Raw genomic sequence first — 24,315 nt, 5'->3', positions numbered from 1 at the left:
CTTCTAGACTATTTACATTTAGTGCAGTGCGTCCTGCTCACAGTGTTCAGCTAGATCCGTTCCTGCTATTTACATTTAGTGCAGTGCGTCCTGCTCACAGTGTTCAGCTAGAGCCGTTCCTGCTATTTACATTTAGTGCAGTGCGTCCTGCTCACAGTGTTCAGCTAGATCCGTTCCTGTTATCTTCTAGACTATTTACATTTAGTGCAGTGCGTCCTGCTCACAGTGTTCAGCTAGATCCGTTCCTGCTATTTACATTTAGTGCAGTGCGTCCTGCTCACAGTGTTCAGCTAGATCCGTTCCTGTTATCTACTAGACTATTTACATTTAGTGCAGTGCGTCCTGCTCACAGTGTTCAGCTAGATCCGTTCCTGTTATCTTCTAGACTATTTACATTTAGTGCAGTGCGTCCTGCTCACAGTGTTCAGCTAGATCCGTTCCTGTTATCTTCTAGACTATTTACATTTAGTGCAGTGCGTCCTGCTCACAGTGTTCAGCTAGATCCGTTCCTGTTATCTTCTAGACTATTTACATTTAGTGCAGTGCGTCCTGCTCACAGTGTTCAGCTAGATCCGTTCCTGTTAAATTCCTACTGACAGGCAGGCTTGTCTGGTTACAGTATATAAAGCTACCTGAAGAAAATTACAGGTGTTCTATTTGATCCTATTAGTACCACGGTCAGGCAGCTAGACTATTTACATTTAGTACAGTGCGTCCTGCTCACAGTGTTCAGCTAGATCCGTTCCTGTTATCTTCCTACTGACAGGCAGGCTTGTCTGGTTACAGTATATAAAGCTACCTGAAGAAAATTACAGGTGTTCTATTTGATCCTATTAGTACCACGGTCAGGCAGCTAAACTATTTACATTTAGTACAGTGCGTCCTGCTCACAGTGCACAGCTAGATCTGTTCCTGTTATCTTCCTACTGACAGGCAGGCTTGTCTGGTTACAGTATATAAAGCTACCTGAAGAAAATTACAGGTGTTCTATTTGATCCTATTAGTACCACGGTCAGGCAGCTAGACTATTTACATTTAGTACAGTGCGTCCTGCTCACAGTGTTCAGCTAGATCCGTTCCTGTTATCTTCCTACTGACAGGCAGGCTTGTCTGGTTACAGTATATAAAGCTACCTGAAGAAAATTACAGGTGTTCTATCCCAGCTTAGTGCAGCTACAGGCCATTAGTATGTCTGGAAGGCCAAGAAGGAGAGGCAGACAGTCACAAGCCAATAAGAGAGGGCAAGCAGGCTCTGTGTCTAGTGCTGGTCGTGGAGACGGTGCATCCTCATCAGCACGTGGCCATGGGACACGCTTGGCCTTTTTTTCGGCAGCTGGCCGTGTTGAGCCGCAACATGCGGAAGACTTGGTCGAGTGGATGACCAAGCCGTCCTCATCCTCCTCATCCTCTCTCACCCATGCCCAGGGTGCTTTGTCTGGCAAAGCAGCGGCCTCTTCCCTCAGCTCAATGTCATCAGTGACTCCTTCCCTAGCTCCACCATGTTCTCATGAGGATTCCCTCGAACTGTTTGACCACAGTGTTGGGTACATGCTCCAGGAGGATGCCCAGCGTTTGGAAGGCTCTGATGACGATACTGAGCTCGATGAAGGCAGTAACATGAGCACGGACAGAGGGGGTGCCCAAGAAGGACAGCAATCTGGCAGTCATGCTCCCCCTGCTGCAGCATACTGCCAGGTTTGCTCCAGTGATGAGGAGGGAGGGGATGATGAGGTCACTGACTCAACGTGGGTGCCTGATAGGAGAGAGGAGGAGGAGGAGGAGGAGGCGGCGGCACATCACCAACGAGGCAGGATGCCCTCCAGGGGCCAGCCTAAGGGCAGCACATTGACTGCATCACACCCCAAAGCTCCACATGTGCAGGGCGCTGCAGTCTCTGCGCGTTATTCAAAAAGTTCTTTGGTGTGGGCCTTTTTTGAGACGAGTGCATCAGATCGCACCGCTGCTATTTGCAACATATGTCTCAAGCGTATCTCGCGTGGCCAAAACATCTCCCGCTTGGGTACCACATGCTTGACCAGACATATGTTGACCTGCCATGCAGTTCGTTGGCAAGCGTATCTAAAAGACCCACACCAAAGAACAAAGAGGATCTCTCCTTGCTCCTCATCAGCTGAGATTTCCAACCCCACTAGACCTTCAGTCCTCTCTGAGACCTGCAGTGAGAGGAATGAAGGTGTAGAATTAGGTGTGTCACAGCCAAGTACTTGTGGGCAATCTGCTTTTGGTACACCGACGTCAGATTGTACCAGGCAAATTTCCCTGCCCCAGCTGCTGCACCGCCGAAAGAAGTTTGCTCCCAGCCATCCACATGCCCAGCGGTTGAATGCTAGCTTGGCAAAATTGCTAGCACTTCAACTGCTGCCTTTTCAGTTGGTAGACTCTGCCCCCTTCCGTGAGTTTGTGGAATGTGCGGTTCCTCAGTGGCAGGTACCCAAACGCCACTTTTCCTCACGGAAGGCGATTCCGGCTCTCTACCGGCATGTGGAAGGCAATGTCCATGCCTCGCTGGACAGGGCGGTCAGCGGTAAGGTGCATATTACCGCTGACTCATGGTCCAGCAGGCATGGACAGGGACGTTACCTAAGTTTCACGGCGCATTGGGTGACTCTGCTGGCAGCTGGGAAGGATGCAGGACAAGGTGCAGTAGTGTTGGAGGTTGTTCCGCCACCACGCCTCCAAAATGCTGATTGTGACACACCTCTCTCCTCCACCCCCTCCTCTTCTTCTTCCTCCATGGCCTCTTCCTCGGAACCAGCGGTGCTCCGTAGGCGTTCAAGGGGCTACGCAAGTACGCAGGCCAAAAGATGCCATGCGGTGCTTGAGCTGGTGTGCTTGGGGGACAGGAGCCACACTGGGGCAGAGGTTCTGTCAGCTCTGCAGGGGCAGGTTCAGAGGTGGTTGACGCCACGCCAACTTAAGGCAGGAATGGTGGTTTGCGACAATGGCACCAACCTCCTCTCTGCCCTCCGACAGGGACAAATGACCCATGTGCCCTGTTTGGCTCACGTCCTTAACTTGGTGGTGCAGCGGTTCTTGGGCAGGTACCCGGGCTTACAGGATGTCCTGAGGCAGGCCAGGAAAGTCTGTGTGCATTTCCGCCGGTCATATAATGCCAGTGCTCGGCTGACGGACCTCCAAAAGGAGTTTAACCTGCCCAAGAACCGCCTAATCTGTGACATGCCCACCAGGTGGAACTCAACGTTGGCCATGCTGCAGCGGCTGCACACGCAGCAGAGGGCCATCAATGAGTACCTGTGCGACTATGGCAGCAGGACAGGGTCAGGGGAGCTTGGTTTTTTTTCCCCACGCCAGTGGGCCATGATCAGGGATGCATGCACTGTCCTGTCACCATTCGAGGAGGCCACGAGGATGGTGAGCAGTGACAGTGCATGCATCAGTGACACTGTCCCCCTTGTCCACCTGTTGGAGCACACGCTGCGTGGAATAATGGACAGGGCACTTGAGGCAGAACAGAGGCAGGAAGAGGAGGACTTCCTTAGCTCTCAAGGCCCCCTTTATCCAGACAGTGTTCCTGCGTGCCCGCCGATCACACAGGAAGAGGACGAGGAGGAAGAGGAGGAGGAGGAAGATTGTGTCAGTATGGAGGTGGAGCCTGGCACTCAGCATCAGCAGCAGTCTTTAAGGGATCAGTCCCAAGAAACACATGGACTTGTACGTGGCTGGGAGGAGGTGGCTGCGGACCATGTCGTTCTTAGTGACCGAGAGGACTCCGGACCGAATGCCTCAGCAAACCTACGCTGCATGGCCTCCCTGATCCTGCAAAGCCTGCGTAAGGATCCTCGTATTCGTGGTATCAAGGAGAAGGACCAATACTGGCTGGCAACCCTCCTTGATCCACGTTACAAGGGTAAGGTTGCGGACCTTATCTTGCCATCGCAGAGGGAGCAGAGGATGAAACATCTTCGGGAGGCCTTGCAGAAAGGTCTGTGCAACGCGTTCCCAGAGACTGGGAGGTTACAAACTCCTGTTTCTGGACAACGTGTTGCTGAGGCTTCGGTCAGTCAAAGAAGGAGCGGTGGAGAAGGTGGCCGTCTGACCGATGCGTTCGGACAATTTTTTGGTCCGCAGCCCCAAGGTATGATCGGTTCCAGCAACCATCGCCAGCGTCTGTTTTACATGGTGCAGGAATACCTAGGGGCAAGATCAGACTTGGACACCTTTCCCACCGAAAATCCTCTGGGTTACTGGGTCTTGAGGATGGATCACTGGCCAGAGCTTGCACAGTATGCAATTGAGCTACTGGCCTGTCCTGCATCCAGCGTTCTTTCGGAACGCACATTCAGTGCTGCTGGAGGCGTGGTAACCGATCACAGGGTGCGTCTGTCCACCGACTCGGTTGATCGGCTGACCTTCATAAAAATGAATGAGTCTTGGATCACCACCAGCTACCAAGCACCTGATGCTGATGTAACCGAATAATTTTTTTTGAAATCTCAGATCCCTTCAAAGACTGCCTATGCTGATGCTGAGTGACTATCCCTGAGTAATTATCCTCTTCCTCCTCAATCATCACGCTGATAGCTTGTAAGAACATTTTTGGTTCTGGGCGCCACCACCAGTGCCTAAGGCACAATTTTTCAGCCCCTGTTTAACAGGGGCGTGTAATTACAATTTTTGATGTAATACTTTGCAGCAGGGCTCGTTCCTGCATTCCAACTAGAGTGTCTGTGAGGGGTTGCAGTGTTGTGGCACCAGCACCAGTGCCTAAGGCCCAATTTTTCTGCCCCTGTCTAACAGGGGCGTGTAATTACAATTTTTGATGCAATACTTTGCAGCAGGGCTCGTTCCTGCGTTCCAACTAGAGTGTCTGTGAGGGGTTGCAGTGTTGTGGCACCAGCACCAGTGCCTAAGGCCCAATTTTTCTGCCCCTGTCTAACAGGGGCGTGTAATTACAATTTTTGATGCAATACTTTGCAGCAGGGCTCGTTCCTGCGTTCCAACTAGAGTGTCTGTGAGGGGTTGCAGTGTTGTGGCACCAGCACCAGTGCCTAAGGCCCAATTTTTCTGCCCCTGTCTAACAGGGGCGTGTAATTACAATTTTTGAAGCAATACTTTGCAGCAGGGCTCGTTCCTGCGTTCCAACTAGAGTGTCTGTGAGGGGTTGCAGTGTTGTGGCACCAGCACCAGTGCCTAAGGCCTAATTTTTCAGCTCCTGTTCAACAGGGGCATGTAATTACAATTCTTGATCTAATATTTCACAGCAGGGCCCTGTGAGGGCTTACAGTGTTGTGGCCACAGCAACACCTAAGGCCCAAATTTCTGCTGAGTATATAGGGCAGGACCCTACTTTCAAACATCTAACTTACAAACGACTCCTACTTGCAAACGGAAGGAGACAACAGGAAGTGGGATGAAATCTACCCCTAGGAAGGGAAATTCTCTCCTGTAAGAGTTAATATGGGAAAACAATTTCTCCTTTCCACTGATGCTTTCCAATCCTTGTTCCACAAAAAAACCCAAATTTTCAAAAAACATTTTTCATTGGGACAAAAAAGTGAGGTGAAATCTTCTGAAGAGGAGGAAAGACAGCAAAACAAATGTCACAGGGGTGATAACCCTTCCCTATGTTTTCCAAAAAGCTTAGAAAAGATTTTTTGGCTGGAGCTAAACACGTTAAAAATGTTCAAAATTACAAACAGATTCTACTTAACAACAAACCTACAGTCCCTGTCTTGTTTGCACCGCCTGTATACTGCTGTTCAGAGTATATAGGGCCTGGTGGCCCCACACCTTTCCTTATTTTAATTTGGGTGCGGGGTTCCCCTTAATATCCATACAAGACCCAAAGGGCCTGGTAATGGACTGGGGGGTACCCATGCCGTTTGTCTCACTGATTTTCATCCATATTGCCATGACCCGACATGACATTAAACCCGCAAGCAGTTTTAAATGAGATTTTTTCCTTTAAAAATGACATTTGGTGCAGGGACTGTTCTAAACATGGGAAACACGCGTCACTTTACAGGCATACTATAGACACCCCCCAGGTACGATATTTAAAGGAATATTTCACTTTTTTTTTTTTTACTTTAAGCATCATTAAAATCACTGCTCCCGAAAAAACGGCCGTTTTTAAAAATTTTTTTTGCATTGATACATGTCCCCTGGGGTAGGACCCGGGTCCCCAAACCCTTTTTAGGACAATACCATGCAAATTAGCCTTTAAAATGAGCACTCTTGATTTCGAACGTTCGAGTCCCATAGACGTCAATGGGGTTCTAACGTTCGTGCGAACTTTCGGTCCGTTCGCGGGTTCTGGTGCGAACCGAACCGGGGGGTGTTCGGCTCATCCCTACTCGTGTTACATTCTCATTACTATATATAACATGTGGTGTCCCCTATATGCATTTTTGTATAGTATTCTATGTGCTGTGACATGGCAGAGAAATTTATATACCCACTCTTTATGTTAATTAGTAAACAGCTCCCCTTATTCTGCCCAAACAATTATTGTAATTCCAGCTGGCAGTCACAGCTATATACAGAGTGAAAATAGGAGCTAAAATCAATAGTTACCAGATTGCGTGGTGTCCCAGAAACAGTCACAGACCTTATGCCCACTGTTTCCAAGATATTTCACAACCTCCTGCCAGATAAGCCATTATCAGCATTTACTTGTGACAGAATTCACAGAGCCTTACATCCCAAACCTTCACCTGATAAACCACCCAGAGATATTATGTGCATGAAGGATTTCTTGGTAAAAGAAGACATCATGCGAGCATCAAGAATTTCCCCAAATATAGCACTTGATGGTAAAAAGCTGCAAATCTATCCTGATATTTCTCCTGCCACCTTAGACAGAAGACGCAGGATGAAGGAGGTCACTAATATACTACAAGCTGCAAGAATTAAATATAGATGGGATTTCCCATTTAAACTTACAATCCCATATAATGGCTCTACATACACAGTGTACAACATCATTGAAGGAAAGGAACTGCTTGTTAAATTGGGTCTGCTGGAACCGGGACCCCCCAATCGTTTCCATTCTACCCCTAGACCCTCTCCTATCTGGTCTACTCCGTCATCAAGACGCAACACAAATGAACAAAGAAGATGGCGCCAACCATTTCTTTTTTTTTTATAATAATTTTTATTCAGTTTTTGTCAGTTTACAAAATGATAAATCGAATATTCATACAGCAATAGGTATCGTAAACCGAAAAATAAACCGTGATGGCTAACAAAATCATATAGTAACATTGCGTTCATAGTACAATAACCTGAATTATGAGGAATATGATTAAGGAAGGAGAAGCTATGTTCCTCCACTAGTCACCCCATTTGGGAACTTACTGTGACATAGTGGAGGTACCAGTTCTACAAACCTATGTGTCAGCAGTATCATTAACTGGGTTATATCTGTTAGCATTCATATAACAAGAGCGTGAAGCTCAGAACTAATATTAAGTAAACATACATATAAATGAAACAGGATCAGCTCAGAGACCATATGGAAAGGAAGGATATGAACCTTAAGAAAAAAAATGCAGATACAAATTAGAGAGTTTGCCAGAGCAGTAGTTGATGAAATATAATTCATTTGTGATAAGTGTCGCACCAAGTCGTCCATCGTTGCCACCGTGGATGAAAGAGGTCATAGTGTCCCCCAATGGATGCTAGCATTTTTTCATAAGTGAAATGTAAGGATAGTGTGTGCAAGACCTCTTTTACCTCTGGAGGATTCAGGGACCTCCATTTTCTTAGTATCACTAATTTGGCTGCTAGGAACAAGTGAGTAACAAATTGCCTATGTAATGGTGGAATTTCTTCTATGCCTATATTGAGGATAGCTAAAGAAGATGAAAAGCGGATTTGTAAATCTGTTATTTGACAAAGAATTTTGAAGATGTGGGACCAATATGTGGTTAGGTTCTTGCAGCTCCATAAGATATGAAATATGGTACCCGGTTGTCCACAATTTCTCCAACAGGTGGAGGGTGTGGAGGGGTCAAATTTAGCTATTCTGTAGGGTGTTAGGTACCATCGTTGTGTAATCTTATGTGAGAGTTCCCATAAGTTGGTGCATTTGGTTGCTGAGTGGATGTGCTGCATAGCTTTGTGCCATTGTTGTTCAGTAAAGGAGTCGTTAAGGTCCCTTTCCCATGCTAGCATGGAATTCGTTTTGGTAAATATACTCTTGTTATGGATAAAGTCGTAAAACAAGGATATACCTCCTTTACGAGATGTCTTGGCAGTAAGGTAGGTATGAATCTGCCAGAATAAATTGTATTTAGTGGTGTCATTTTTTTTTAGATAAGATGTAATTCTGAAGTACTTAAATTGTTCTGAGATAGGTAAGCCAAATTTCATTTGTAAGTCAGCAAATGATCTTATATTTGTGCCTGTATATAGATCCGAAACCCATTGTAGTCCCCTCATTTCCCATTTAGTCAGGGATATGTCCAGAATTAGCAAAGCTAGAATCGATATTGGAATTGATAGAGAAATAGTAGGAGACGACCGAGACTTGGTAGTCATCAAGGTCTTCCATGAGTTTAAGGTTGCTAGAATTGGTAGAGGGAGGTTAGAGGGTTTGGCGTTAAGATGCAGGTAAGCTAAAATATAGTCATAAAGGTTGCCTCCTGGTATCATGGATTGTTCAATACTTCCCCAAAGTGGTGTTTGGTGGTTGGGAAACCACCCTCTAAGTTGTGCCAAGATTGCAGCTAGGTGATAGTCAGCTAATATTGGTAGACCAACCCCTCCTGCTGTTTTTGTTTTGCGAAGTTTGGATAGAGCGCTTCTAGCTTTTTTACCTTCCCACAGATATCTGGAAAGTATGGCTTGTAGGTTATGAAAGAATTTTCGGGGGACTGGAATGGGTACCGTTCGGTAGATGTAGAGTACTTGCGGTAGGATTTGCATTTTAAAGGCAGCCAAGCGGCCTGACCATGATAGTATATGTTTACTCAAGGACTGGAGGCCTGTTCGTAATGTACGTTCCAGTGGGAGGTAGTTAGCATGGAATAGTTGTGTAGGTTGGGATGTGAGCTTAATTCCTAAATAAGTAATTTCCTGGGAATTCCATACATATGGAAATTTGTTTTGCAGGATTTTTCTATCGTGCTCTGGTACACCAAGATCTAATATATAAGATTTGTTTTCATTTACCTTGTAATACGATACTTTACCATAATCATGTAGTAGTTGAGATACATGTTCCAGGGAAGACACCGGATTAGTTAGCATAAGGATCACGTCATCCGCAAAGAGACTTATGACATGCTTGCGATTGTTGATCCAGAAGCCTTGTATGTTGGGATTTTTTCTTATGCTGGTTTCCAAGGGTTCCATTAATAGGTTGAAAATGAGGGGAGATAATGGACACCCCTGGCGGGTGCCATTTTTTATCTTGAAAGGTTTAGATAGCATACCCGAAGTGTACACGCGGGCTGATGGAGAGGTATATAGGGATAATATTGCAGAAAGTAGGTGGCCTGAGAAGCCGAATTTCTCCAGTGTAGCTGTGAGATATTTCCAGTGTACTCTATCGAACGCCTTCTCTGCATCCAGAGCAAGGAGCAGAGAAGGCGTCCCATGTATATAGCTATATGAATCACATCAATTAGTCTTCTTGTAGCATCAGACGTTTGTCTTCCCTTGGTGAAGCCAGATTGATCTGGGTCAATTAGAGTAGGAAGGATGTCGACTAGTCTCAGTGCTATCATTTTAGCATAAAGCTTTAGATCAGTGTTTAATAAGGATATTGGTCTAAAATTTTGGGGAACATCCGGTGTCTTCCCTGGTTTAGGTAATGTAACTATTAATGCTTCTAACATCTCAGATGGAAAAGAGGCCGAGGCAGCAGCAGTCTTGAACACCTTAAGAAGGTGTCATCCTAGGGATTGTTTAAAAGTTTTGTAATATTCCCCTGTTAGGCCGCCTGGTCCCGGGGATTTATTATTGGGAAGAGTGTCTATAGCTTTTAGTAATTCAGATAATGTGAAAGGGGAATTTAAAGCTTGAAGTTGTGAAGTGGAAATCTTGGGTAAGGTGATGTCCTCTAAGAAATCATTTATAGCTGACTGGGATGGTTGTGTAGTATGACTGTCTTGATTGAGGTTGTAAAGGGAACCATAATATTCGCTAAATGCGTTGGCAATGTTTTGGGGGTCAAATACTTTTTGCTTGGATGTGGGACTAATGATGTGGGGTATTTTGGTTTTAAAGCGTTGACCTTGTAATTTGCGAGCCAGTTCTTTTCCAGCTTTATTGCTGGTCGAATAGAATGACATTTTAAGTCGTCTTTCCCTGTGTTCGAAGGAATGGAGTAGTTCTAGTCTAAGGTCGTATCGAAGAGCTGTCAATTTCGCACTAATATGGTAAGTAGGGTTTTTTTTATCTTGATCTTCAAGAGTTCTAATTTCTGTAAGAAGGGTATTAAGCCGTTGCTGCCTCTGCCTCCTAAGCCTTGTGGTTAGTTGAATGAATATACCTCGAATGTATGCCTTGTGGGCGTTCCAGAGTACAAATGGGTCAGTCGTGGAGAAGGAATTGATCTGAAAATAATCAGACAAGTGGTTTTCTAGCAGTTTCTGAGTGGATGGGGATTGTATTACCTGAGGGTTAGCACGCCATATGTAGGCCCTGTTAGTAGGATAGTTATCTCCCAGGGTAAGGAGGACAGAAGCGTGGTCTGACCAGGTAATGTTATTGATTTTAATTTGAGTCACTTTTTGAAGCAACCACTTGTCCATCAGAATCAGATCAATCCTCGAATAAATGCAATGGCTATGAGAATAAAACGTATAGTCCCGTTCGTTGGCATGTGTACACCGCCATGCATCGAATAGATCATGAGCTCTCAAAAAAAAATTAAGAGAAGGAGATCTTTTGGAATGTTTCGAGGTAGAATCAATGCGTGGGTCTGGTGTAGCATTAAATTCCCCACATAATATAAGGGAACCTTGTTGGAGTTTCTTCAGCTTTTTCATCAAGCCATTCAGGAATTTAATTTGTTTGGTGTTGGGAACATAAACGTTCACTAGAGTGTAACGGGTAGAGTTAATGTCACATACAATAATGAGGTAACGACCCGCCGGATCAGATGTTTCAGAGTGGAAGTGGAAAGAAACAGAATCTTTAATAGCCACCATGACACCCCTTTGTTTCGCATTCATATTGGAGAAGAAGTAGTGTTGGAAGTTCCTATGAGAGCATCTTGGTGGGGCTGCTTGATGAAAGTGTGTCTCTTGGGCGCAGAGGATATCGCATTGGGAAGAGTCTGCCTCTTTCCAAAGGGATGCACTCTTGGCTGGGTGGTTTAGGCCATGCGCATTAATGGAGAGTAGTTTAACTGGCATATAGCAAATTGGAAATTATTTTGTGTGTCGAGGGTTGATAGTACTCACGCTTAAGGTGAGAGATGGCAGTCCACGTGGAGATGGATGACCGTTGTTCCAGGGCGATGTTTCTATTAGAATATTCCTCGGTTCGAGCAGGTGCTATGCAGAATCTGAAGGTTCTTCTCCATAAGATTATAGTTGGAAATGTCTCTGTTATTGGACATTGATCCACAAAAACAAATAAGAAAATACAACAGAACAAGTTAAAAAAGAAAAAAGAATGGTTACAGGGTAAAAGGAGAATCCGCATGGGGATTCTTGATCCATATGCACTGTTCAGTAAGGTTGGGGGGTAATGGAAATATTTCCATGTGCGCCATCACCGGGGGGTGTAAACACAAGGACTAGATGAATTGGTTAGGAGCGTTCCTTCATTTGACCAGCTTTCTTATCACTTTTTTTGTATGTCACCACCTGCCAGTCAGCCTGCATGTATGAGGGACTGTCAATTTGTATGGAAGTTGGAGGTGGTTCTGACAAAATTCCCCAGTGCCTGAGGGCATTCAGGCCTTCTTCCATGGTGGAGATGTTGGTAGTTGTACCGTTATACGTGATGGAGAGTGTGGCAGGGTATTTCCACTTGTGCAATATGTGGTGATTGCGTAGCGCTTTGGTAATGGTGGCTAGATTGCGACGTTTCTGGAGAGTGTGTCTAGGGAGCACCTGAGGTCAGGGAGCAGTTGTAGAGAGGTATATTGAGCTGGGCATTGATCAGAGTTACGGAAAGCAACCAATATGGTTTCTTTGGCTCTGTAAAAGTGAAGCCGCAGAAAAACATCCCTGGGCACATCATCAGGTAAAAATGACGGTTTTGGTATTCTATGCACCCTATCCACTGTGAGCTCCAGTGCAGACATTGTGGGTAGTAAGGCATTGAATAGATCTTGGACGTATTGTGGTAATTGTCTCGCAGGGACTGATTCAGGGATACCTCTAATTTTAAGATTATTTCTCCTGGATCTATCTTCGAGGTCAGATAATTTATCTTTGATCCAGGAGAGTTCATCAGAATGAGTGGTATGAGCATCCACCATTTTGTTGAAAGAGGTTGCATGTGAGTCCAGGGCGCTTTCAATTTGATTTACCCTCTCTTCCAGTAGATGGACTTCTGCCTGACACTGTTTCACTGTGTGCAGCATATCATGATGTAAGGAGGACCGCAGGGACATTAACATGTCCTTTAGTACTGTGTCTGACACAGGCTGCCCTGAAGTAGGGAATCCAGCTATGGGATCTGGTACCTCTGAAGCCTGTTGTAGTGAAGGATTGTGGGCACTCACCTCCATGCTATGCTGCAGCCAGATCTCATGTGGTGACGTCGTTCGTTGTCTGGATTTGACAGGGCTTCTAGTAGTGGGGGTGGATGCCGCCGAGGAGGATCCGCTGGGCAGATTCCCCAGATTGGTGCCGCTGTGTCTAGGCGGAGAGATCGTGGCTGCGGTTTTGTCTGTGCCGTTCTTTGGCCGGGCGCCATTTTGGTGAGGCCGCACCGAATTGGAATAGTAGCTCAGCAGCTTACGGACCTGCGGCGGAGGTTCCTTCCTTCTCCTCGGCATCTCGGACGATGGTGCAGGCTCTGTGGGGTCGGATGTGCTCGGATAGCGCTTCGTAGGGCTCTGATGCTAGTGGATTCCCCCGGTGAAGTGGCGGAGCTCAGAAGCTAAGCGGCCATTTTCGGGCTCAGACGCCACGCCCCCCGGCGCCAACCATTTCAAGATCAAGCTACCTAATAATTATCTGCAAATATCTCTACACTTACACTAAGCGAATTCAAACAACAATATTCAATAACTTTTCTGTGCCTTCCCACTGTTCTCAAACTAACATTATACCTACAGACTTCCCCCATCATCTGGAAAGAATTTAACTATTCTTACAACTTTTCCACATTCGTCTGAACTATAACCAATTTTTTTCTCTCCCCCGAAAAAGAAGACGAAGGGAAGGGAAGAAAGAAGGAAAAAAAAGAAAAATAACCCCTTACCCCCCTTCCCCCCCCCAATTTTTTTTTTTCAGCTTGTTTCCCCTCCCCTCCTTTCCTTCCCCCTCCACCCTCCCCTTCCCCCACTCTCTTGCCCACCTCCTTCCCGTCCTTCTATGCCCTAGTAATAATTTTGTTGTCCTTTTTAGTTATATCTCTTAACCACTTATATATTAAGATTAGTTATTAGTTTAGTTTTATCCTTATGGTATGATATGCGAGTTAAGACACTTTCTCATCTTTCAAGGTATATCCTTCCTCCACCCTTGGAATTAAAGATATCTCATCTCCAACACACACAAAGGAGCTTTTTATTCACACGACACTTTATTACCTCTAGATGGAAATTTTTATCCAAAGTTATTTCACCTACATTTGACCAATGGTTCTGAAAGTCTTATCCCATAATGCCCAGGGTTTTAATTCACCACATAAAAGGAAAAAAGCTTTTCAACACTACAAGAGATTAGGGGCTGACATTATACTCATGCAGGAAACACACTTTGCTGCATCCAACCACCCTAATTATTTTGACAAAACTTACAATGAATTTTATTATACCACATTTCAGAACAAAACACGCGGTGTAGCTATCTTCATCTGCAACACTATTGTTTTAGACATACAAAACTTATACAAAGATCCAGACAGTCGGTACATCATCATTAAAGGTCTATTAAATAATAAAGCAATAACTATAGCGTCGATTTATGCCCCTAATGAATCGCAATCTACATTTTTTTCTAACTTTTTTGAGATACTAGACAGATATAGCTCTCCTCACATTATCCTGGGTGGTGATTTCAATCACACCTCACACCCAACCTTAGACAGAAGTAAAGTATCACCATCTTCCAAAGCCTTCTCCAAATCCCTGAATAGATCAATAAATAAACTCCAACTCATTGACTCCTGGAGGGCCCACAATATTGGAATCAGATCATACACACATTATTTACACCCACACAATGTATATACTAGACTTGACTACATATTCTGTACCCCAATACTTCTAGCCAACTCCTCCAAGGCCAATACCCACCCCTGTCCTTGGTCAGATCATGACATCACCTCATTTGAAACTTCTCACATAGGCCTTTCACCCTCCCCTTACAATTGGAGATTGAATGACTCAATGTTATCTGACACCTTGATAACACAGTCTATCACAACACATATAGATAACTACTTTACCGAAAACGCTAACGATGAAACCCCCCCACAACACTTTGGGTGGCCCATAAAGCCGGTTTACGTGGTAAACTAATTAGCCTAGCCGCAAACAAAAATAGAGAAAGACTTATTAATATTAAAAGTTTAACTAGAGATTTAAATCTTTTATATAATAAAATACAACACAATCCCTCACATGATCTCACAAATCAGATTCAGGACAAGCGCAGAGCCTTGGATCTTATCCTATCAGCCAACACAGAAAAATCCCTTAGATTCTCAAAAGCCAAATTCCTATTACATAGTAACTCTCCATCAACTATGTTCGCCAAAAAACTCAACCACGAACACAAACCCCCACATACTTGTAAACTTAGAGATCATTCTGGAAAAATTATCACTCATCCTCATGATGTACTAAATATATTCTCCTCCTTTTACAAAGACTTACTTTCCAGCCCACAACCACCCCTTGATAACACCTCTAAATCTTGGCTAGATGACATTCAACTACCCTACCTTAATACACAACAAATAGAACATCTTAACCACTTCAGCCCCGGAAGGTTTTACCCCCTTCCTGACCAGAGCACTTTTTACAATTCGGCACTGCGTCGCTTTAACTGCTAATTGCGCGGTCATGCAATGCTGCACCCAAACTAAATTTGCGTCCTTTTCTTCCCACAAATAGAGCTTTCTTTTGATGGTATTTGATCACCTCTGCCGTTTTTATTTTTTGCGCTATACACGGAAAAAGACCGAAAATTTTGAAAAAAAATGATATTTTCTACTTTTTGTTCTAAAAAAAATCCAATAAACTCAATTTTAGTCATACATTTAGGCCAAAATGTATTCGGCCACATGTCTTTGGTAGAAAAAATGTCAATAAGTGTATATTTATTGGTTTGCGCAAAAGTTATAGCGCCTACAAACTAGGGTACATTTTCTGGAATTGACACAGCCTTTAATTTATGACTGCCTATGTCGTTTCTTGAGGTGCTAAAATGGCAGGGCAGTACAAAACCCCCACAAATGACCCCATTTTGGAAAGTAGACACCCCAAGGAATTTGCTGAGAGGCATGTTGAGCCCATTGAATATTCATTTTTTTTGTCCCAAGTGATTGAATAATGACAAAAAAAAAAAAAATTACAAAAAGTTGTCACTAAATGATATATTGCTCACACAGGCCATGGGCATATGTGGAATTGCACCCCAAAATACATTTAGCTGCTTCTCCTGAGTATGGGGATACCACATGTGTGGGACTTTTTGGGAGCCTAGCCGCGTACGGGGCCCCGAAAACCAATCACTGCCTTCAGGATTTCTAAGAGCGTACATTTTTGATTTTACTCCTCACTACCTATCACAGTTTTGAAGGCCATAAAATGCCCAGATGGCATAAAACCCCCCCAAATGACCCCATTTTGGAAAGTAGACACCCCAAGCTATTTGCTTTGAGGCATGTTGAGTCCATGGAATATTTTATATTTTGACACAAGTTGCGGGAAAGTAACAAATTTTTTTTTTTTTTTTTTTTTGCACAAAGTTGTCACTAAATGATATATTGCTCACACAGGCCATGGGCATATGTGGAATTGCACCCCAAAATACATTTAGCTGCTTCTCCTGAGTATGGGGATACCACATGTGTGGGACTTTTTGGGAGCCTAGCCGCGTACGGGGCCCCGAAAACCAATCACTGCCTTCAGGATTTCTAAGAGCGTACATTTTTGATTTTACTCCTCACTACCTATCACAGTTTTGAAGGCCATAAAATGCCCAGATGGCATAAAACCCCCCCAAATGACCCCATTTTGGAAAGTAGACACCCCAAGCTATTTGCTTTGAGGCATGGTGAGTATTTTGCAGCTCTCATTTGTTTTTGAAAATAAAGAAAGACGAGAAAAAAAAATTTTTTTTTTCTTTTTTCAATTTTCAAAACTTTGTGACAAAAAGTGAGGTCTGCAAAATACTCACTATACCTCTCAGCAAATAGCTTGGGGTGTCTACTTTCCAAAATGGGGTCATCTGGGGGGGTTTTTTGCCACCTGGGCATTCCATGGCCTCCGAAACTGTGATAGGCAGTGAAGAGTGAAATCAAAAATTTACGGCCTTAGAAAGCCTGAAGGCGGTGCTTGGTTTTCGGGGTCCCGTACGCGGCTAGGCTCCCAAAAAGTCTCACACATGTGGTATCCCCGTACTCAGGAGAAGCAACAGAATGTATTTTGGGGTGTAATTTCACATATTCCCATGGCATGTTTGAGCAATATATCATTTAGTGACAACTTTGCGCAAAAAAAAATAAAAAAAATAAAAAATTGTCTCTTTCCCGCAACTTGTGTCACAATATAAAATATTCCATGGACTCGACATGCCTCTCAGCAAATAGCTTGGGGTGTCTACTTTCCAAAATGGGGTCATTTGGGGGGGTTTTGAACTGTCCTGGCATTTTATGCACAACATCTAGAAGCTTATGTCACACATCACCCACTCTTCTAACCACTTGAAGACAAAGCCCTTTCTGACACTTTTTGATTACATAAAAAAATAATTTTTTTTTGCAAGAAAATTACTTTGAACCCCCAAACATTATATATTTTTTTTAAGCAAATGCCCTACAAATTAAAATGGTGGGTGTTTCATTTTTTTTTTCACACAGTATTTGCGCAGCGATTTTTCAAACGCATTTTTTGGGGAAAAAACACACTTTTTTAAATTTTAATGCACTAAAACACACTATATTGCCCAAATGTTTGATGAAATAAAAAAGATGATCTTAGGCCGAGTACATGGATACCAAACATGACATGCTTTAAAATTGCGCACAAACGTGCAGTGGCGACAAACTAAATACATTTTTAAAAGCCTTTAAAAGCCTTTACAGGTTACCACTTTAGATTTATAGAGGAGGTCTACTGCTAAAATTACTGCCCTTGATCTGACGTTCGCGGTGATACCTCACATGCATGGTGCAATTGCTGTTTACATTTGACGCCAGACCGACGCTTGCGTTCGCCTTAGCGCGAGAGCAGGGGGGACAGGGGTGCTTTTTTTTTTTTTTTTTTTTTTCTTTATTATTATTATTTTTTATCTTATTTTTAAACTGTTCCTTTCATTTTTTTTTTTTTTTACATCATTTTTATTGTTATCTCAGGGAATGTAAATATCCCCTATCATAGCAATAGGTAGTGACAGGTACTCTTTTTTGCAAAAATTGGGGTCTATTAGACCCTAGATTTCTCCTCTGCCCTCAAAGCATCTGACCACACCAAGATCGGTGTGATAAAATGCTTTCCCAATTTCCCAATGGCGCTGTTTACATCCGGCGAAATCTAAGTCATAAAATGCTCGTAGCTTCCGGTTTCTTAGGCTATAGAGATGTTTGGAGCCACTCTGGTCTCTGATCAGCTCTATGGTCAGCTGGCTGAATCACCGGCTGCATTCTCAGGTTCCCTGTTGAGACAGGAGAGCCAGAGAAAAACACAGAAGACGTTGGGGGGGGGCATTCCCTCCCACTGCTTGTAAAAGCAGTCTAGAGGCTAATTAGCTGCTAGGATTGCTTTTACATGAAAGCCGATCGCTGGCTGAAAAGAATGATACCAAGATGATACCTAAACCTGCAGGCATCATTCTGGTATAACCACTCAAAGTCGTGAATGGCGTACCTGAAGACAAAAAAATGGTTAACAATAAAGCACAGTAAACGGTAAGGTATAAAAAATTGCATATCTGAAAAGCAAACATGATAAAACATAACAACAATAAAACATTGCAGAATAGAATACAGTAAAAAAGAGCAGAACAATAGAGAGAGAATAGAGAGAGAGAGAACAATAAAACGACAACTATTTTTTTTTTATTTTATATTTTTGTATGTGTTTTTTTTTTTTTTTTTACACTTTTTTTTGTAACTAACTTTTATAACTGTAACCGGTTCCAGGTTCGGGTCTCTCAAAATGCGATGGCATCTTGGGAGACCCTGTGAAAGTGTGCCTAGTCTGTGCAATGCTGTACCCTACGCTAATACTCAACTAGTGAATGGTAGCGTTCAAAACATTCACCAATGCAAAGACCAGGATTGTCAGGACAGGAGGGACAATAATAGCGGGTGTCACGCCTATATCCGCGCTTGCTGCAGACACGACATCTTTTTTGGGGGGGTTCGCTGGGTAGGGGTACTCGGGAGGACATAAAGAAAATGCCTCTCATGCAGCCGACTGCATTTGGTTGGGGATGTGAATGGGGGAAGTACGGGCGCTGCAGAAGCGGTGGGTTCCCAATTAGGATTGGCGAATGCAGCAGGAAGGGCACTATGGGCACGACGGGCCTGTGTTTGTCTTTTTGGTGGCAGCGGGACACTACTTGTGCTTGCCACCTCACCAGCTTGAACTGCACTTATGGGACTCGCCACATCACCAAGTGTTACTGCAGTGCTGGTTTGACTACGACCGGGGTGTACTAGGCCGCTGGTGCTTGCCAGTTCACCAAAACGCTACCAAAAAAACTGTTAGCGATCGCAGGGATCATGCCTGACTCTGTGAACGCTGCAGTTATGCGTTTAGTGTTTTGTAAGTGACAGTGATCGATCGATACTACACTTGGGTGGGCTGGGCCGGGCAGAGGGGAAAAACGCAGGTGCTAGCGGGTATCTGGGCTGATCCCGCTAACACTGCGTTTTTGGGAACCCTAAACTGCTGGGGACACTAGTATAGATCTGATCGGATCAGATATTGATCCGTACAGATACTATACCACTAAGGGAGGCGTATGCTGCGTGCGTGGGTGTTAGCGGTACTGGCGCTAATCTGACGCTGCCTGGGGCGACGCATATCACCGCCGGGCGATCAGGGGGCTAAACCTTTATTCGGTAATAAACGGCGGGTGCCCTGACACTATAAAAAAATAAACAAACTAACCAGCGTCACCCGTAACGGTTATACGGTGATCAGTGGTGAAAGGGTTAACTAGGGGGCAATCAAGGGGTTAAAACATTTATTAGATAGTATATGGGGGTCCCTGTCGCTATAAAACGCTGACGGCGAATCTAAATATTTACCTCCCTAACTAGCGTCACCAGCGACACTAATACAGCGATCAGAAAAATGATCGCTTAGTGACACTGGTGACAGGGGGTGATCAAGGGGTTAAAACTTTATTAGGGGGGGTTAGGGGGGTATCCTAGACCTAAAGGGGGGTAATACTCACTGCCCTAACACTGTAACTGTCACAAAAATACTGCTTGCTGTCAGTTTGTGACGGGGGGGGGGGTGATTGGGGGGGGATCGGGGGGGGGATCGGGGGTGTAAAGTATGCCTGGCATGTTCTACTGTGTGTGTGTGTTGTGCACTCACATGTCTTCTCTCCTCGGCGCTGGGACGGAAACTGCCAAGCCGAGGAGAGATGACATCACATCCACAACAGGGCAATTGCCCCCCCCCCGAAATAATAGCACACTCTGAATGTATTTGTAATTGTCTCCTGCCGCTGCGCTGCCGGCCCGAGTCTCTCTCTCACATGTGCCGATCAGCGGCGCCGAGAGAGAGACTCGCGTGTGGTACGTACAGGCAGCGGTCACTGACACTGAAGGAAGGATAGGTGGGTGGAGCCTCTTCCCTGCACTCGTTGCTAGACGCCAGGCGGCCCTGACATTAGCAATGAGTGACGTCAGTCAGGTCAGTCACACTCACACTGCAGTGAGTGAGTGTGTCACGGCGTCACGGCGGAGGTCGGACTCGAGTCTCTCAGAGCCAACCAACGTGACAGTGTGACACAGCCTGGAGTGGCGTCGCCCCTGTTACAATACATACAGTAACTACTAACTAAACTAACAACAACTGAGTGCACTGCACACGTCCAGCCAGGCTGCCAGCCCATCCACAGTCAGTGGCGGCAGGGCTTTCTCCACCCCTGACTGTGTTGGCCCCACCCACCGGCACCCTCCTCCCTCCATGTTGTCCACACTAAAGTACAGGCCACCACCGCCCATGAGTTATTGTTGGCTCCACCCACCTCCTCCATCTTCTCCACCTGGCACCTTGGGCCGTCTGCAGTGCAGAGCGCAGTGAAATACACAAAGACAACTTATTGAGAGAAGATTATTGGATCCATCTATCCGATCCATCTCCATTGATTCTCCACTCCATTGTTCAGAACGAAATCCTGCATGCATTCCCTTTTAGTCTTGATCTTAACCCCTTCAGCTTCGAAAAGTTTTACCCCTCCTTATGACCAGGCCATTTTTTGTGATACTGCACTGCGTTACTTTGACTGGCTGACAATTGTGCGGTCGTGCGACGTTGTACCCAAATAAAATTGATGTCCTTTTTTTCCCACAAATAGAGCTTTCTTTTGCTGGTATTTGATCACCTCTGCGTTTTTTGCGATATAAGCCGAAAAGAGCAACAATTTTGAAAAAAAAAAAATATATATATATTTGTTGCTTTTTGCTATAAAAAAATTTCTTCCATAGTTTAAGCCGATACGTATTCTTCTACAATATGTATTCTTCCCTCTGGCCAATCAGCGTGCGCGCCTTTGCTGGCTATTGCACAAAATGGCCTACAGGTATGTAGTTGCGTGCAATAGAGCCGACCTGCTGCAGTATATGTACTGCAGCTGGTCAGCAAGTGGTTAATCAAATTATAATGCAGGATATTGATTTAAATGCGGAGCTGCAGAAGAGCAAACAGTGCTTTAATCTGGCCACCTGAATTTATTTTTATATTTACATTTTTGAAACATTTGTTAACCTCCCTGGCGTTTCAGATTTTTGCATCTCAAAGCGGTACAATAATTTTGCATAGAAATTTGGCGTTTTATATTGTAGGCCTGTAATTCTTATCAATAACTCACTTATATCTGTCCACCAAGAGTCTAGTAGATATCCCGGGTATGATGAAGTTTGAAACACAAAATCATAAATTATAATATAATAAATAAATATAAATAATTTAAAAAAATAATAATATAATTATAATAAAATAAATTTCCCCACGATTCACTATCGCTAAATTTGACAAGTGTTCTAATTTACTATAGCTGTTTTCTAGCTGGTCTAAAGCCACTTTTAACGTAAAGGGACACTTTTTGGTTGCTATGGAATATCTCAAGTTTCCAGGCAGAAAGTATATATAATATAAAACTTCATGTAGGGCATGGGCCAAAGCACTGGGGACAAAAGGGAAGTGAAACGATGTCATATAGTACTGTAATCTGTAAGATTACAGTACTGTATGTGTTATGATTTTTACTTTTTTTTTAATTTGCCTCCAGGCTCCGCCCCCGTGCGTCACGGCGCTCGCAGGGAACAGAGCCAGGCACAGAGAGGCTTCGGGCAGAGGACGGAGCCCACAGAGAGCGAGGGGGGACATCGCAGGATCCTGGGGACAAGGTAAGTAACCTGCACCAGGATCCTGAGATGTAATCCCGAGTGTAGCTCGGGGTTACCGCTAATGGTGCTGAAATTTAACCCCGAGCCACACATCAATAAATCTAACACTGAATTTTAAACACTGACATGGCAATTGAACAAAACTTTTCAGTGTTTCCGTGCAATATTTGTGGTATTTCATGGTACAAAAGTTTAAAGGAAACAGAACAGGTGAGTTTATAAGGAAAACAATGTAACCAATGTTGCTGTTATTTTAGGAAGAACCTTAGGCCCCTTTCACACAGGGCGGATTCTGTTTCATTCAGCAGGGGATTGGCTGACAGATCCCCTGTTTATTGGACCAGAGCAGGCAGATGACACATCTGTATCCGCCAAGTTTCTGAAGAGCAAACACAGAGTGAGCCTGCTCTACTCTATAAGCGACTGGGTGTAAACGGACTCCGCTGTCTGTTTACACCCAACTATTTCTGATCTGATTTGCCTACACAGAAGAGGACAGATCCCCTTCCATTTTTTAGAGCAAATTGGAGAGGAGGTAGGCAGGTATAAATGGACCATTTACACCTGCCTGTCTATAGGAATGCATTGACCTTTCCAGTCAGGTCCTCCTGAAAAACTGACTTGATTCATCCTGACAATTTTTTATTATTGCTGTTGGGCACTGACAAGGCTGCATTTAATGGGCACTGGTGAGGCTGCATTGATGCATTGATTTCTTGTATAATTTCTGCAGTGTCTGACCATCTCTTGTATCATGTCTGCAGTCTATGGCCATCTCATGGAATCATGTCTGCAGTCTCTGATCAACTCCTGTATCATCTCTGCAGTCTCTGATCATCTCTTGTATCATGTCTGCAGTCTCTGATCATCTCTTGTATCGTGTCTGCAGTCTATGGTCATCTCTTGTATCATGTCTGCAGTCTCTGATCATCTCTTGTATCATGTCTGCAGTCTCTGATCATCTCCTGTATCACGTCTGCAGTTCTGATCAGCTCATGTATCATGTCTGCAGTCTCTGATCAACTCCTGTATCATGTCTGCAGTCTCTGATCTTCTCTTTATTCATGTCTGCAGTCTCTGATCATCTCTTGTATCATGTCTGCAGTCTCTGATCATCTCTTGTATCATGTCTGCAGTCTATGGTCATCTCTTGTATCATGTCTGCAGTCTATGGTCATCTCTTGTATCATGTCTGAAGTCTCTGATCATCTCTTGTATCATGTCTGCAGTCTATGGTCATCTCTTGTATCATGTCTGCAGTCTCTGATCATCTCTTGTATCATGTCTGCAGTCTATGGTCATCTCTTGTATCATGTCTGCAGTCTCTGACCATCTCCTGTATCATGTCTGCAGTCTCTGACCATCTCCTGTATCATGTCTGCAATGTATTCTTGCAATATTTAAACAGGGGGTCGGTTCAGTTATGGTACATGTACATGTCAACAATGTGTGTGCAGTGCTGTTCTATAAAGCCAATTACTTTATTTAGTGTCCACTTTTGTACTTTAATTATAGAAACAGCAAAATGAGTCAGAAAAGAGTGAACTGCAGGACTATAGATTGTTTCTTCAGTACCAGTGCAAAAAAGTCATCCGGAGAAAAGCCAATAGTAGAAAGCACTTCAAGTATGGAAGTTGACACTACCCTCCCATCCTGTTCTGGTACATTTGTAGAGCCAATATCTGGTGAAACAGATCGTAATGTGTCGCCACTGTCTGTTGATACCCCACCTCAAACCAGCAGTATCCTAATTAATGACATTGGCACACATCTTGGGAAAAAAATAGATGATTACACCAAATGCTTGCTATTGGAAAATCCATGGCAACCTCCTCCTGGATATGAATTACCTTTCTCTGTTCAGAACATGACTTCCAAGAATGGAGAAACTCTGGAAATAAAGAGATACCTGTCAAAACAACATATTGACAGTTTTCCTTGGCTCGTGTATTCACCTGCCAAAAAGGGATTGTTTTGCAAGTACTGTGCATTGTGTGCGCAACATCGGAAAGGTGGCCATAACAAAGGCATGGCCCTTGGAAAATTGGTGATGGAGCCCCTTACTAATTTTAAAAAGCTTAAGGGCAAGGATGGGGATTTGGAAGTCCATGCAAGGCTTGTTTATCATCAGGAGAGTGTATTTGAAGGAAATGCATTTTTAAAAACCTACCATGCACCGGAAAATGAAATTGTTAATCAAATAAACTTGCATCGTCTGCAGAAAGTGAAAGAGAACCGAGAGCGAATTCATCCTATCGTTGAGTCAATTATATTTTTGGGTAAACAAAATATACCTCTGCGTGGCCACCGAGATGATGGTGCTTTAATGGATGACTCCACCCCGGAGGTGAATGAAGGCAACTTTCGGGAATTGCT

The sequence above is a fragment of the Aquarana catesbeiana genome, linkage group LG07 (genome assembly GCF_042186555.1).
Source record: "Aquarana catesbeiana isolate 2022-GZ linkage group LG07, ASM4218655v1, whole genome shotgun sequence".
Classification (NCBI taxonomy): Eukaryota; Metazoa; Chordata; class Amphibia; order Anura; family Ranidae; genus Aquarana; species Aquarana catesbeiana.
This window is presented reverse-complemented; position numbering follows the sequence as displayed.